Raw genomic sequence first — 15877 nt, 5'->3', positions numbered from 1 at the left:
GTTGCCAACAACCATCATCACTGATCCTCTTAAAAATGCAGGAGAATTTACCAAAGAACTCAACGTTGACTATCCTATGGTCACTCAGTATTTGAAGTTGGAAAAAGCTTGATGTGGGTGCCTCATGAGCTGATGGAAAATCAAAACAATCATTTTTAAGTGTTGTCTTCTCTTATTCTATGGCCACAATAATCATCTCTTGATCAGACTGTAATGTGCAACACAAAAATGGATTTTATACAACCAGCAACCACCAGCTCAGTGGTTGGACTGAAAAGATGCTCCAAAGCACTTCCAAAAGCCAAAACTGCACCAACAAAAAAGGTCATAGTCACTATTTGGTGGGACCTGATCCACTACAACTTTCTAAACCCTGGGAAAACCATTACATCTGACAAGTGTGCTCAGGAAATCAATGAGATGCATCAAAAATTGCAACACCTGCAGCCAGCATTGGTAAACAGAAAGAGTCCAATTTTTCACACCAATGCCCAACGTCATGTTGCACGACCAATGCTTCAAAAGTTGAATGAATTAGGCTATTAAGTTTTTCTTCATCTACCATATTCACCTGGGCTCTCACCAGATGACTTACCACTTCAAGCATCTCAACTTTTTGCAAGGAAAAACAAATCTGCAACCAGCAGGATGCAGAAGATGCTTTCCAAGAGTTCGCCAAATCCCAAAACATGAATTTTTACACTGGAGAAATAAAGAAATTTATTTTTTTGTTGGTAAAAATGTGTTGATTGATTATAATGGTTTCTATTTTGATTAATAAAAATGGGTTTGGACCTAGTTATCATGAATTAAAATTCAGGGTCAGAAATTGTAATTGCTTTTTACTAACCTAATACATTTTTTTCTGGTATTGGACAATCAAGGATATTCTCAGTGAGAAAAAAGCTAATGATAAAGGTTAACGTCACTCTTGCTTCATATTTGAGATCCTGGCATTATTCTAAGCATGTGCAATGCTTTCTTTCGCTCATGGCAATTTTCCCACAGTGGTAAGAGGAGAGCTACTGTGATTATCCCTCTTTTACAGTTCAAGAAACCAAAGCACAAAGACCAATAGCAAGGCAATGGCTGAGCCAGGATCTGGTCTCAGACAATGTGGGTTCAAGTCTATGCCCTTAATCTCCACAGTTCCTCTCCACAGCATCCCAATTCCAGGCCCATGGTAACCAACAATTTTTCAACTCAGAAATTACTTCAGATCATGCATATGAATGTTGCTCAGTATTTACCACTCAACATTTTTCCTGAAAATAGATCTTCTACAATGCTATTCAGTAACTTTTTTTTTTTTTTTTTGAGAGAGAGGTTTTTTGCTATAGGGCGCATATGCTAGCCAGAAAGACAGAAGAAAGACAGAAAGTGAGAAATCACCCCCCAGGGGGACGGCCACACTGCAATCCCTTTTCCTCTCAGGATCTTGTGCATGCAGGTGCATGCGCCTGGCTTGAGTTTAAGCCACCAGGTCCAGGGTTCAAATCGCGATCAACTACATGGGAGTCCAACAACATAGCCATTATGCTAACTGCTGGTCCCCAGTAACATTTTTATAATAAAGTTAATAAGGTACCACAAAAAAATTTATCTTACATCATAACCAAAACTTTGTGCCCAGTTTGTAGCAGTGTAACACACATTTTGGGTAAATGTTTATAGTCTGACTACCTCCTAGTGAGGGACAACATGTTCAACAGGCAACAATGTTCAAAATGCTTGGTGATGAAAGCGATAAATGCTGTCAAAATTTACCGACTTTCACATAAATATCAAAGCATGTGTCAAGAACAATGCAATGGGAAACAGCTCATTTATTTTTATAAATTTTAATACTGTATTTACATTCTACTAAACTTTTTAGGTGACGAGTAAGGTCCAACAGGAGCATTTCCTTGACAGAATAGTAGGATTGGTTATCCATCTTCAGTTATTAGAATTGGAGCACCCTTTGATAAGGTATCTTTTAAAAATTATTTTTATTTATTATTTTTTAATTTGCTATAGAGCATGTCTGTCACAAGAGAGAGAGAGAAGTGAGAAAATAAGCTGCCACATTCAGGACTTGAACCACAGTCACCTATGTGGGAGTCCATCAATCAGTTCATTAATCACCATGTCACCTGCTGACCCTGATAGGGTATCTTTATATAAAACTTGAAACTACAGAATTTGAAACAAACCCCTATTGAATGGCTTAACTGCTCATGGTAATAACTGTCTCAGCACATAAAATGGAGAGAGACAACAGATACAACTTCCTAACCTCAAGGGCCAGATAATTATATATTTTTATATTTAAAGCTACGATGTCTCACTCAGTGAGTAAGAAATAAGAAAATTGAGTTGAGCTGGTAAGTTCACATCTTGACCAAAGGTACACAACCATCAAGTTATTTTGTTTCTGTTAGGGAGAGAGAATCCCTCTAAAGGCCTCACCACTCTATGATCCCGTTTATTTGAATCACCAAATCCCCAGGACCTTTGGGGCCCATACATTCATGTGTTATAATTTCAAGTCAACCCAGGAATCCAAACCCATGGTCTGCCATGTTGCTTCTAACATACATTCCAGTATGCTATGGAGTGGGCCACCTAGACCAGGATTTTTTTTTTCGTTTACTGTATTTGATATAAACTAACAGCTCTGTAGTCTAAATTCACTCTACAGAGGTGTTAATTCTAACTCCTGCTTTAAATATTAGTCTCATCTGATAGTTTCCCACCAAATACTTCAAATTTGTTACTTTCTCCCTTGGGCCCTATATTTCAAAAGAGTTTTTTTAAAAAAAACTTTAGCCCAAACAAAAGGACATTTTAAATAGTTTTAGGCAGCAATAACGATGATAAATATGTTGTTTCACTTAGGGTGTTTGAAAGATTAAAAATAATTTACACATGTCATTAGAGAGTGGTTAAACATGAGCTTGGAGCCAGAACAATGTTGGTATGAATCTCTTTTTAGCCAAAGTCAGACATCAGATACGTAATCTTGAACAAGCTTAATGCTTTTGTAAAATGGGAGATTAGGGGTGGCTAGAATCGCCTACCTCACAGGACCATTGAGAGAACGGAATGAGTAAATACTGGATTAATCTGGTGCCTAGTAAGTTCCCTAAACAGTAGAGCTACCACAACTAGTATTTTGAACACAAAAGATTCCTAATATCTCTAGATTTGCCACAGATAAAAGTACTATAACTGATATATCGTTTTTTTTAAAAAAAAAAAAAAAAAAGGAAAATTCTCAAATGAGAGGAGAGATTAAGATATATTTATTCTGGTTTATTATAAAACAAAGTGCTTCCGTGAAATCATATATTAACAATTCTTTGAAGATGAAGGTTCATTGATGATAAACAGGCAAATCAGTTGTGCTATATAGCCTTGACAGATGTCTAATGTTGACATTGACTTTCAATCCTCCATTTGTAGTTTTCACTGTTTCTTCTTCATTATTTTGTTATGGTAACATATGCTTCCAAAGTGTTATACTACATTTTATGCTACTTTTATCACATTTTGCCTCCATTGGAAGAGGTTTGAGTATCATTTCCTGTGATGTAACATGAGCAGTTTCAACTCTCAAATTTCACAGTCCCATCCGCACAACCAGACCTAAATCACTGCAGCTATTTCACTTTCTTAGGTTTTTTTTTCTGTAGGCACATGTGCTCACCAGAGAGAGACAGAGAGAGGGAAAATGAAAAGTCAACCTGGGGTGGGGAATGGCCACATTACAATCCCTTCTCTTCCATTGTCCTCTCAGGATTCTAGGAATGCATGCACACACACCAGGCATGATTTTCCAGCTGCCAGGTCTGAGGCTCAAACCACAGTTGACCCTTTGGGAGTTCAACACCTTACCCACCACACCACCTGCTAACCCCACTATTTTACTTTACACCCAATGCAATCCACCATGTGCAAAAAAACTGGCACGTTTGGGTTTTAACAACAACTAACATCTAGTATATGGAGTGTTTACTATGAACCAGGCTCAATGGTAAACATTTCATCTGCATTGATTCCTACCAAACCCCTGTGAAGTAGATGTAACTATTACTCACATTATACTAAGAGGGAAAGTAAACAGAATTGCCTAACCAGACCAAGACCAAATATCTCAGAAGTGGCAAGACTAGATCGAAACCCCTGCAGCTCATCTCAAAATCTACACTCCTCTCTACTAAACACAGCACCTCCCCCTGCCCTATGCAACTTCACTTCAAAATAATGCTTAAGTTCTATGTCTTAAACATATGCTGTATGGGTTTATTAATAACTCACAGTCTGTTACAAAGCCTAAATATCATGGTATCTATGAACTGTGAATTATAAGGACTAATACAAAATTGCATCTGTGTGTACATACATGTGTCCAAAAATAAATGTATCAAAGGCAAAATTCAGCACTAAACATGCAATGTGAATGGCTTCCTATTTCTACAAACACCCAAGTAAATAATTCCCCTTGCAAATACAGCAAATAGTTAAAAAGCTTATTAGAATATTCTTAAGCCAAAATAAAACATTTGTGCTATTACTGAGACATTTGATGTTCCAAAGCAGTGATCACCAAAATATGATGGTCAGTTGACATCTACCAGGGGATATTTAGACACACATGTGATTCATATTTTGTTTATATTTGTAAGTATATGAAGTAATCAACTGTAATTGTTGCAAATGAGACATTAAGAAAAAGCATTGTCCATTGCCCTACTTAGAAAAGCAAACTTTATTTTTTTCTGTCTTTGTCTCATCTCAATGACAAGCCGAACTCTATCATAGGACACCTGGGATGTTTTTGTTTAGAGTGCTGAATACTGAAAACATTAAGAAAATAAAAATAAAACAGTAGAAGTATTCTTCAGTGCAAAAATAGTCTGTCTTAGGACATAGGGAACAAGCAAAGATTTGTCCTCCTGGCCAGCAGGGAGGCTCATTTAGAAGCCACCAGAAGCCACTATAGGCTACACTGTGGTGATTACAGGGCCTAGAGAAGAAGGGAAAAACTTGAATTCTCAGCATTCCACAACGCAGTCCATTAGCAAAATTCATACAGCAGCAGTTAGGACACTAAAACAACAGGTACTAAAGACCAGTGTCTAAACTTAGAGCAGTTCAGGAAAAGAAAATAAAGATATTCTGCAATTAATGTTTTTTGTTCTAACAAAGACACAATTGACCTAGAACAGCACTGTCCAATAGAACTTTTTATGATAATGAAAAGTTCTATTTTGCCCTGTGTGTAGCTAGCCTTAGCTCCACATGCTTACTGAGAACATTAAATGTGGTTCGTATGATGGGAATATAAAATTTTTATTCATTTTATGTAATTCAAACAACCACATGAAGCTGGTAGCTACCATATCAGACAGTACAAGTCTAAGAAACCTCATCCTAGAATAAAAGATAATGGGCTACAGAGAAGAGATACAAAGCAGGTGAAAAAATAAAAGAAGTATGGAGACCAGACAACCCAAACACAGCCAGGGGGTCACCAATTTCTCAGAGAAAGGAAGGAGGTGAATCCAAATCAAAATCACATTATGTTTTCATCTTAATTTCCCAAGTATGTTTCCCCATTTAAGCTAACTATCAAGCATACATCCTTAATGAATCCATACCAAATAATTTAAGCCACTTTCATGAGTATTATAAAAAATACAGTATTATGTCTAGGTTATATTATGGATAGCCAATAAATTCTAGTCTCATCTTTTTCAATATTAAAGTAACTCTTTTGGGTATTAAGGAAGGCTACCTGAGCCAGATGAAACCACGTAGAAATTCCAGTTCTCTTTCGGAGCCGTAAGTGTGCAGACAAGGCAAGCCACACTTCCACCCTCTTTATGGCGTGGTACAAGGTCTGTCTTTGCTGGAGTGGCACATATGTCACATGAGCTATTTTCAATAGTAAAGATTTGCATGTACATTAAATTCAAACAAATTTAAAGAAACTTTTTTACCACATAAAGTAGCATAGTTGTCAAGACAACTTAGCAATATTTTTCATCGTAGATAAGAGAACTAATTAAATGACTTACAATATTTAATAAGAGGCAATAATTTAAAAGAGGAAAGTCTTATTTCTACTAGCATGGATGAATCTGTACTTGAGCTTAATAATTTAGATGTACAATTATGAGGGGAAAATATATGTTAAAGGAAAATTAAGTATTTTAAATATGAGAACACAAAGAACAAATTCATTTTATCTTATAGTTTTCTACATTTGCAGTAAAATTAATCCAAAAGACACACAAAAACCAACCCTTTTTGCATGTATTAATAGTTAAATAAATTACTAGCTTTAATAATAAATGATACATATATATCAAGAAGGAATCTATTAATTTCATGTCTCAGGTATCTAATGATGTTTGAACTTTGACTACTGCAATATAATAGAATTTTAACTTCATTTTATGGTAAAGCTACAAGATCATAGCACTGTTTAATAATGAATTCAGAGACAGCTTCATGTTTAGGCTTTAAATATATATTCAAGGCCAGCAGGTGCCATGGTAGTTAAGGTGCTGGAAAACGGCTGACTGCAGTTCGAGTCCCAAATCCAGTGGCTTGAAAATCACACTGGGTGTGGGACCAGCATATGGCATAGTGGTTATGGTACTAGACTACCACATGATTGACCACAGTTCAAGCCCTGTACGCGGAGGATTAAAACTCATGCTGGATGCATGTGCTTGCATGCCAAAAATCCCAAGAGGAAAATGGAGAAGGAATTGTGGTGTGGCCATCCCCCCTGGGGGATGATTTCTCGCTTTCTGTCTCTCTGTCTCTGTCTCTCCAGCAAGCATACAAGCCCTATAGTGAAAACCTTTCTAAATAAAGAATCACACTGGGTACATGTGTACACCCTATAGCAAAAAACTTTCAAAAAAGGACTAGCAGTTAGTGTAATGGCTATGTCGCTGGACTCCCATGTGGTCGACCGTGGTTTGAGTCCCAGACCCAGAGACTTAAACTCACGTCAGGCGCATGTGCATGCATGCCCAAGATCCCAAGAGGAGAATGAAGGAGAAGGGATTGCGGCATGGTCATCCCCCCCTGGGGGGCGGGGGGTGATTTCTCACTTTCCGTCTCTCTCTTTCTTTCTGGAGAGCACATGCAAAAACCTCTAAAAAATAAAATAAAATAAAAGTAGTAACGATGACTAATAGGCATGTGAAATCATTAGTCACTAAGGAATACAAATTAAAATCACAATGAGTGACCATAACACACTCACTAGAATGACTGAAATAAAAGACTTCAAATGTTTTTGAGGATGTAGAAAAACTAGATAATTTACACATTTCTGGTTGGAACTGGTAAACCCACTTAGGAAAAAAAGATTGGTAGTTTCTTAAAAATTAAATATAAATATGCCATAAGCCCCATCAACTCCACTCCTTGCAATCTAAGAAGAATGAAAACATATGTTCACACAATGACTTGTACACAAATGATCACAGCAGCATTACTCACAACAGCCAAAAAAACTGGAAACAATTTAATTGTTCCTAAACTGGTAAATGTGGCCTATCTATGCAATGAACCATCATTTGGCAATATGAAAGCAATGAGATAATGACAGGTGCTACAACATGTATGAACCTCAAAAACACTATATGCTAGGTGAAGGAATCCAGACATGATTATATTTATATGACATCTCAAAAAAAGGAAATTTATAGAAACAGAAAACATAACAATGATTTCCCAGACTGAAACTGGTTGCAAAAATACTTGTAGGAATTTTTTTTTCTTTTTTTGGAGAGGTTTTTGCTATAGGGCGCAGGCGCTTGCCAGAAAGACAGAGAGAGACAGAGAGATAGAAAGCGAGAAATCACCCCCCGGGGAGATGGCCATGCCGCAATCCCTTCTCCTCCATTCTCCTCTTGGGATCTTGGGCATGCACGCACATGCACGGGGCATGAGTATAAGCCGCCGGGTCCGGGACTTGACCATGGTCGACTACATGGGAGTCCAGCGACATAGCCATTACGCTAACTGCTGGTCCCAATACTTATAGGAATTTTGAAGTTGATAAAATTTTTCTAAAACTGAAATTGTAGTAATCATGGTACAATGACAGGTATGTACCACATGCCTAAACAAAAACTTAAACATAATAACGCCTTATGTGGCTACTCTTTTATTTTCTAATTGCAAAAAAAAAAATATTTAAATGCAAAGAAGTACAAAAGCTAATATAAATGACAGTTCTGGGTCCATCACCCAGAAATAAGAAATGCTAACATGATTTATACTTTTCCAACTGTTTTCATACATACTGTATCTCATCTACTTCCATTTTTAATGGAAGTAGAACTGTTATTATCTCAACATTTCATAAGTAGGAAGCAGGCAGAAATAGCAAGAGAATGAACTAAATTCAAATATAGTGAAAAGTCAATTTATTAAAATTAGAACATTATTGCTTATAAAATTCCAAGTTTGTGTCTTTCTACTTTTCTAAGTTCTAGCTCACTATAATTGGCAAGTCTAAGAATTCTTTTCTTTCATAATTCACAAGTAATTCCAAAGAATTATAGGATGCTGGAAAGTTTATTAATTTTTGACAAAGTGTGTTATAGCAGCCAGAATTTTTTATTCCTCCTTCTTGTAGGTAGCTTTGAGAAAATGATGTACTCTTTCTAAACTTGTTTCTTTTCTCTTCTGAAAAACAGAGGAAAACATGTCTTTTCTTCTTCTCAGTGTTATGACAGGCCTCAGAGCCAAATTATACTCATCTTTCACAAATTTAGGTATTTGAAGTTGTAATAGATCATAGGTAAACATTCACTTCACTGGTTATTGGGGGGGAAAATGCAGAGAATTTTATTCAAGCTAAACTATCTGAGCCAAGTAATGGGCTATGGCCAGAGATACAAGATGATCACATGTATCACTGTCCTCAAAGAATTACCATACTGGACATGAAAACAAATCATTTCAATGTAATATAGTCAGCTTTCTTATCTATCTGCCTAATATATATATACAGGTCAAATAAGAATATATTGTTAGTATTATTGCTATTAATTCTATCCATGTAAATGGTTTTAAATCTGCCAAACAAAAGTGCTACATCACATTTTTGTATAACTTAGATTGTTACTCTTTGGAATGCTTTAAAACATTGTAGACTAGGCAGAAGACATTGCCCAAAGAAACATGCAGTTGTCTGATGACAACAGCCTTGGGTGACAATGATTTGCATCTACAAAATAGAAGATCTGCAGCTTTGAAAACCAGTTTAATTATTTGTACTTAAAATTGGAAGCCCTGACTCAAAGGAATAGCAGAAAGTCTAGTCCTCAATGGGATTTCTAATGAAAAGTTTGCTCTAAGCTTGGATGAGTGAACCAAATACATTTCCACAGATGTTCCAATTAAATGAGGATAACTTAAGTAAACAAAAGCTTTTGCATATGATCTCAATTAGAACAACAGTGTTATATGGATTCAGGCTTGGGACTGAATCAAGAATATGGTCATTTCTCCCAGAAACTAAACACACACCACAGCAATATTCTTCAACATACCCTCACAACTAGCCTTCCTTTCCATTTCCAAAATGTCAAGAAACGCCTGTAATCTGTAAAAATGCTCCATCCAGACACTATTGCTTGAACTCCAGTCCACAATGCACATTTTTAAAATGATGAGTTGCATTTCCATTTATCAGCCAAATATTAAGAACATCTGGTTGAGCTCTGTGGAAGGGAAACACTGCTTGGCTACTGCAGAGGGATCTTGCATTCCTCCCCAAACCCCTTGCTGTCCAATGATATTTGTTCCCAACAGACTTTCATAAATACCATGTATGATAATATCTGTAACTGAGCTAATACACAGAGCATTCATGCTGGGAAAATTCATTTTACAAGCTGTAATAATACAACAATTGAATGTATAAAATATAAATAAAGGGAAAAAATATCTAAAAAAAATGTAAGGTCTGGACTTTCTCTCTTACAGGGAGTAACCACAAGAACGATAGTAATCAATAAAAATGCAATGTTTTACATTTCTGTGTTGCTGTTAATCTGAAAAGACTGAAACACAGGAGGCTCTATATACATGTCTGAAACTGTGCCATTACTGAGGCTAAACAAAGGAACTCATCAAGTCTTCTAGATTTACTGGGTAAATAAAGAACACAGGCTGGATGACTCAATAGAGGCCCAGGAAGCCAAATAATGATCATTGTCTAGTCCAGTGGCTTTCAATTTCTGAGAATGTAGTAATCTTTACCAATAGTCTTCTAACAACACAGAGCCCCACTTAGCTTTTCCTATGAACCCACACTTCAGGGGCATTGTCATTCAACAAATGCTGGGCCAGATACACAGAATGTGCTGGGTATTAATGGTGCAAACTACAAAATCACTGATGACAGCTGATTCTCCCTATTTAATTGCAGCAACGCTTACAAAACTCAAAACAGATATACTTAGTGAGGTAGCTGAGTCTGCACGTTTGGAAAAGTATTATTCTGGGATTTAGAAGTCAAAAGAAAACTTAGTTCTGCATAGTTATTTGACCTGTGGTTAGAGAAGCATATGAAGAGAATATGAGCTCTTCTAATATAGAACCACTGAGGCGGATGGATATCACTAAGCTCTATTTGAGTATGAAATACTAAAAGTAAGCAATTAGGTAAAGGGCCACAAAATTAAGATTATGAGCTCACACACAGGGCAATGTAGTGATTCTTGAGAGATTCTGTCACTAGAAAGCAATAGGAATTGGGACTTCCATTCCCCTATTTTTGAGCAGTAGGTCTAAGAGTCACTACAATTTCTCAGATTGGCCATAACTTCATGACTCCAAATGGGTTTCCAAATGGTAGGGCATGTTAATTTAAATAAAATGCTTTTTCTCTGGGGCCGGCAGGTAGCATGGTTGTTAAGGGCACTGGGCTCCTGCATGGCCTACCACAGTTCAAATCCCAGGACGGGCAACTTGCTTTCTCACTCCCCCGACCGCCATCTCACTCTGTACTTCTCTGGTCAAATTAAAAACAAACAAATGAAAAAATTAATAAAGTTAAGTAAAATAATTCTTTTTAAAAAATTACTTTTCTCTGAAGGATCCAGAAACTCCCTGGTCACATAGCTCATCTAAGCCAGGCAGGGTTTAGAATATCTCCTAATCTGTGGCTCTACATACTGTGAAGACCACCAGATGACGGTACAGTAGTAAAACATGACACTACAATTTTGACAGACATGAGAGGGTTTCAAATTTACATCTTGAGACCTCCCTGAGTATTCCAGTCACACATGTGCGTTGCCATGATACATGGTTGGCCAAGGGTGGGGATGGATTATGGTGTCAAGACACTGTTGGGAATGCTATCTCCGTCTTTGTCTCTCTCTCATGCAAGAGATAAGCTTTAAACAAACAAAAAGACTATGACTCAATCATCTTATTTTCTAGAATTGTCAAGCAAAAATGGATTCAGATATCATTCCAGCTCTAAATTGCTAATATGAATGTTTTATTCACGAAAAGATTTTCCTAGTATAATTTATTCCACAGTTTCAAGTTTCCTCAAGTTGATACATAATCATAAAGCAGCATTGTCTCAGAAATGTACAGGATGTACACACTTTCAAGGCCTGGAATAATATCTGTGTGCTACACTTTCTAACCACAGCAGGATAGTGCACAACAGTTTCCCAGAGGATTTCAGGAGAGGCTTAACATAGGTTGTAAGAATGCTTACTGTCTCTTAAATATGACAATAGATACTCTGAAAGTGGTACAAATATGCTGCTTTGCTTTGTTTAAAGAGTAAGTCACATGCTTTTAATTACATTTTGGAGGAAGTCACTAAATTTGCCAGATAAAATATAGAATTAAATCCTCCAATAGGCATTTTCTTGCAACCATTATTAAAGAAACTTGGACTCCTTGGGAAGGACTGCCTTTATCTATTGGGTCTTTGAAAAAGTCAAGACATATTTTTGCATAGAAAAATACATTTTAACTTTCCAATGACCCAATACACGAGGTGTATATATTTCTAAAAACCTTTGGTCCCATCTGAAAGGCCATGAATTTCCTTAGTAACCATTTGATTATCATAACTTTATAGTGACTTTTAAGAAAAGATTGTATGGTTTGACACTAAATGAGTGTCTCGTATTTTCCTAGGAACATAATTCTTCGATGATCCGTAGAGACATGTGGTTAAGTAAATCTGAGCAAGACTGTAGCCTCCTGCTCTACATTGGGAAGTCCTTTTCTAGTGATTTCAGACCATGCCACTGGTATCCCTAAAACATGCACATCCTTTCACGGTGCTACTGCTTTAATCCATGAAAGTTCTCTATTATTTAAACTGAATAGATAATAAATAATGATAGATTATTCAGAGGTTTCTTTACAACTATTTCAGTTCCATAATCTCACTTTTAACTCCTTGAGGAAAAGATCACCTCTGCCTCACTGTTGCATTCCCAGTACTTAATAGGTGTTCGGTAAACATTTGCTAAATGAATAAATGTCCTTCATGTTTTCAACATCAAAGCTAGTATGGGTTAAAGGGGTTTCTCCCCAAAAGTATACGGTGAAATTCGAAACCCCAGTACCTCAGAATGTGATCTTCATTTTAGAAATAAAGTTAAGATGAAATCAGTAGAGTGTCCCTAACCCAATATAAATGCTGAGATTACTGAAAGGAGAAATCTGGACACAGATAAAGATACACAGAGGAAAGAGAATTTAAAGACACACAGAAAACAGCCATGTGACTAGAAGCCAAAAAATAAGGATTCAGGTAAACACCAGAAACCAGAAGAGACAAAGAAGGATTCTCTCCTAAAGTCATGGGAGAGAACATGACCCTACCAACACCCTGATTTCAGACTTCTAGCCTCTAGAACGGCTAGAGAATTCATTTCTCTTATCTTAAGCCAGCTAGTTTTTAGCTTTCTTAAGACATTCCAAGGAAACGGATACAGAAAGCATATCTGGACATACTTCATATTTGTTTCCATATGTTTGCTGCATATAATCAACTGAATTAGTAAAGAATGATTTCCTTTAACATCATCTTTCATAATAGGTTCACTTATGTATTATTCATACAAGTTGAATTTTAAGTTTCATTCAGCAAGTCCGTATCCTTTGAAGAAAATCTAGATTCAAGCAAAATAATAATTACTGGAAAAAATAAATCAATGTCTGATGAGCATTACTTTGAAATGGAAGAACTCTACAAAGATGACCTCTCAGCATTTTAGTATATATACTATGCTTGATACTCTCAGCATCTGGAAAATTTATGTACAAGAATTGTTATTTTCCCAGATACTAAAGTAGAAATATCAAAAAATACAGTTATATTAAAATGCTATATAGAACTGTCACTAAACTTCTAGTCAAGATCAACTTTCTTTGAATCAAACAGGTAAGTCATAAGAGTAATACAACTATATATTTGCAAGTAAAACTGTCCATATGTTGTTTCTTTTGTTTTTCTAGAGAGCTAGTACTTCATATTCATTGTGTTCTTTTCACTTAGTGTACACAGTGAAATTTCTCACAGGAGAAACTGAAGGCTAGAGCTACTTAGGGGCCAGCAAAGATAACATGGCTGATGAGTCCACATATACAGACAGAAAATGCAAGTTTCAATTTTAAAAATACAACACAAGAAATAAAGAGTAAGAAAAAGTACTTCTTAGGGCCGGACAGTGGCACAGCAATAAAGCACTATATTCTGTAAGACAATCCCACGTAGGAAAGTTCCCTGTCCAGGTCTGAGGTCCAGAGACATCCCAGGGCACATTGAGCACAAGCCTGCCTCCAACCTTGGCTGGCTAAAGGCTGGGGTAGATTGTGGCATCAGGACCCTCTTAGGGATGCTATCTTTGTCTTTGTATCTGTGTCTCTCTTTCTCACCCTTAAAATAAACTTTTAAAAAATGATTAAAAATAGATTATTTCTTTTAAAAAATGATTAAAAATAGATGATTTTAAAAATAATTTAAAGTTTGTACCACTTGGCAGTACAGATTCAAGTATGGTCATCTAGGGCGGCATTGTCATAGCTCAGGGATAGTAATCTCCAGTCTCAGAGAAGAGAGCAGTAACGAGAGGCCCTACTAGTTAAGGCTACTTGGAGCCCATAATCACGGTAGCCAGAAAGGAGTTAAAGGTCACAGGGAAGCATACATCTACTTTAAGAGAGTACTAGAACTCTATGTTCTTTTATGTACTTCAAAATGTAGTTTTCTTATGCATTCTCAGAGATATGGTGTCTAAATACAAAAGTTTAGAAGTCATTATTCTAAGTCAAGTGGGGCTGATCAATCGAAATTCATAGGAACTGTCAATGGTGAAGACAGGAACTGCTAATTTTCTAAAGTATTTGCATGTAGGTACAGCTATTTCCTGATGTACAATGGCTGGATGCAACCTGTTATAAACTATTACACAGTGAAGAATAAAATTTAAATATTCTAGAGTCGATATCTCATTATTCATTAATTAAGGATGTATGTCTAATGTCTAGTCATCACACTAAAAATACACTAATGCTAATAAACACTATGGGCTATGGTACTGAAAATCTAGCTCTGGAAAGCAATCAAGATTATTCACCGGCATTGTAATGACCTTATAACCATGGGCTTACAAATTAGATTTTGTAATAATTTCCTTTGTTAAAATGCCAAGAAATCCCAATTTACTTCTCTAATATTACTAAATTTGAAAATAATATAACAGAAAGTGCCAAAATACTTTAAATTTCATGCTGCTATTGGCTTTCCAGGATATTACCACTTCAGACAAAATGAGGAATGTCTGAGGATTGAAAAATCCAAGAAATCTTTGATGTTCCATATCAGACAGTGAAATGCTACAGACTGTCTTCTCTGCAAACATCAAGCTGCAAGTCCTGGAACAATGCCAAAGAGAAACAGGCATTAATGAGTTATTTTCTATTGTTACTCATTCTATGGCAGAGCCTTATAATTATGCAAACTACTGAGAGGACAATTTGAAATCTAATCAGGATTAGGAAAAATCCTTACATTATCACATTTTTTTATAAGTCCACTTTTGTTTTAGTATCTACTTAGCTAATTCATTCAGAATATTTTCCTTCTATAATAAATCAATTTGAATTTATTTTGTCTTTCATTTTTCTTTATTCTGTGCAAATAAAATGAGATAGAAACTGACCTCTTGCAAAAAGATTAAGTCAGACCTAATTAGTTTACATTAAATTGGTGGGTGGAGAGAAACTGAATCAATGTGACTTAAAGGTTGCATTTTTTAATATATACTTTAATCATCTGAATCCTTGCAAAATATCAAATTATGTTATAAAAATGCTTGAATCTCAACATAGACCTCTGGATTGTTAATATGAAAGTACCAGAGCAATCACTTATGGATCAAACTTAACACACTGAATCACATTTAGAATATACAGGCTTTTCGATTGATTTTGTAGTATGTGCTTGGCAAAACTCCCAAAGTACTGCACTATTGAGCCTCTTCCCTCAAATTGGATTTTCTACCCCAAAATTAGAATATTCAGCTATCAGGCAATATATTTTCTATCATAAATATTGATATAAAAGCTTTGGTAGGCAATCTCTGCTCATAATAAACTTTTCAGGCTGCACCAAAGGGTGAAATATAGAAGCTGTCTTCTCTTCCAAACCCCATTTCTACACTTCTCAAAGGTGACTCACTTAGTAATTTATTTCATATTGTTTTTCATATTCTTTTCTACATTATTACAAAGAAGAACATCATCCTGCATTTTTTTTTTTTTTTTTTTTTTTTTTTCATAGGGCGCATGCACTTGCCCAAAAAACAGA

Source organism: Tupaia chinensis, unplaced genomic scaffold (genome assembly GCF_000334495.1).
Source record: "Tupaia chinensis unplaced genomic scaffold, TupChi_1.0 Scaffold000085_1, whole genome shotgun sequence".
Lineage (NCBI taxonomy): Eukaryota > Metazoa > Chordata > Mammalia > Scandentia > Tupaiidae > Tupaia > Tupaia belangeri.
Note: the sequence above shows the minus strand (reverse complement) of the source record.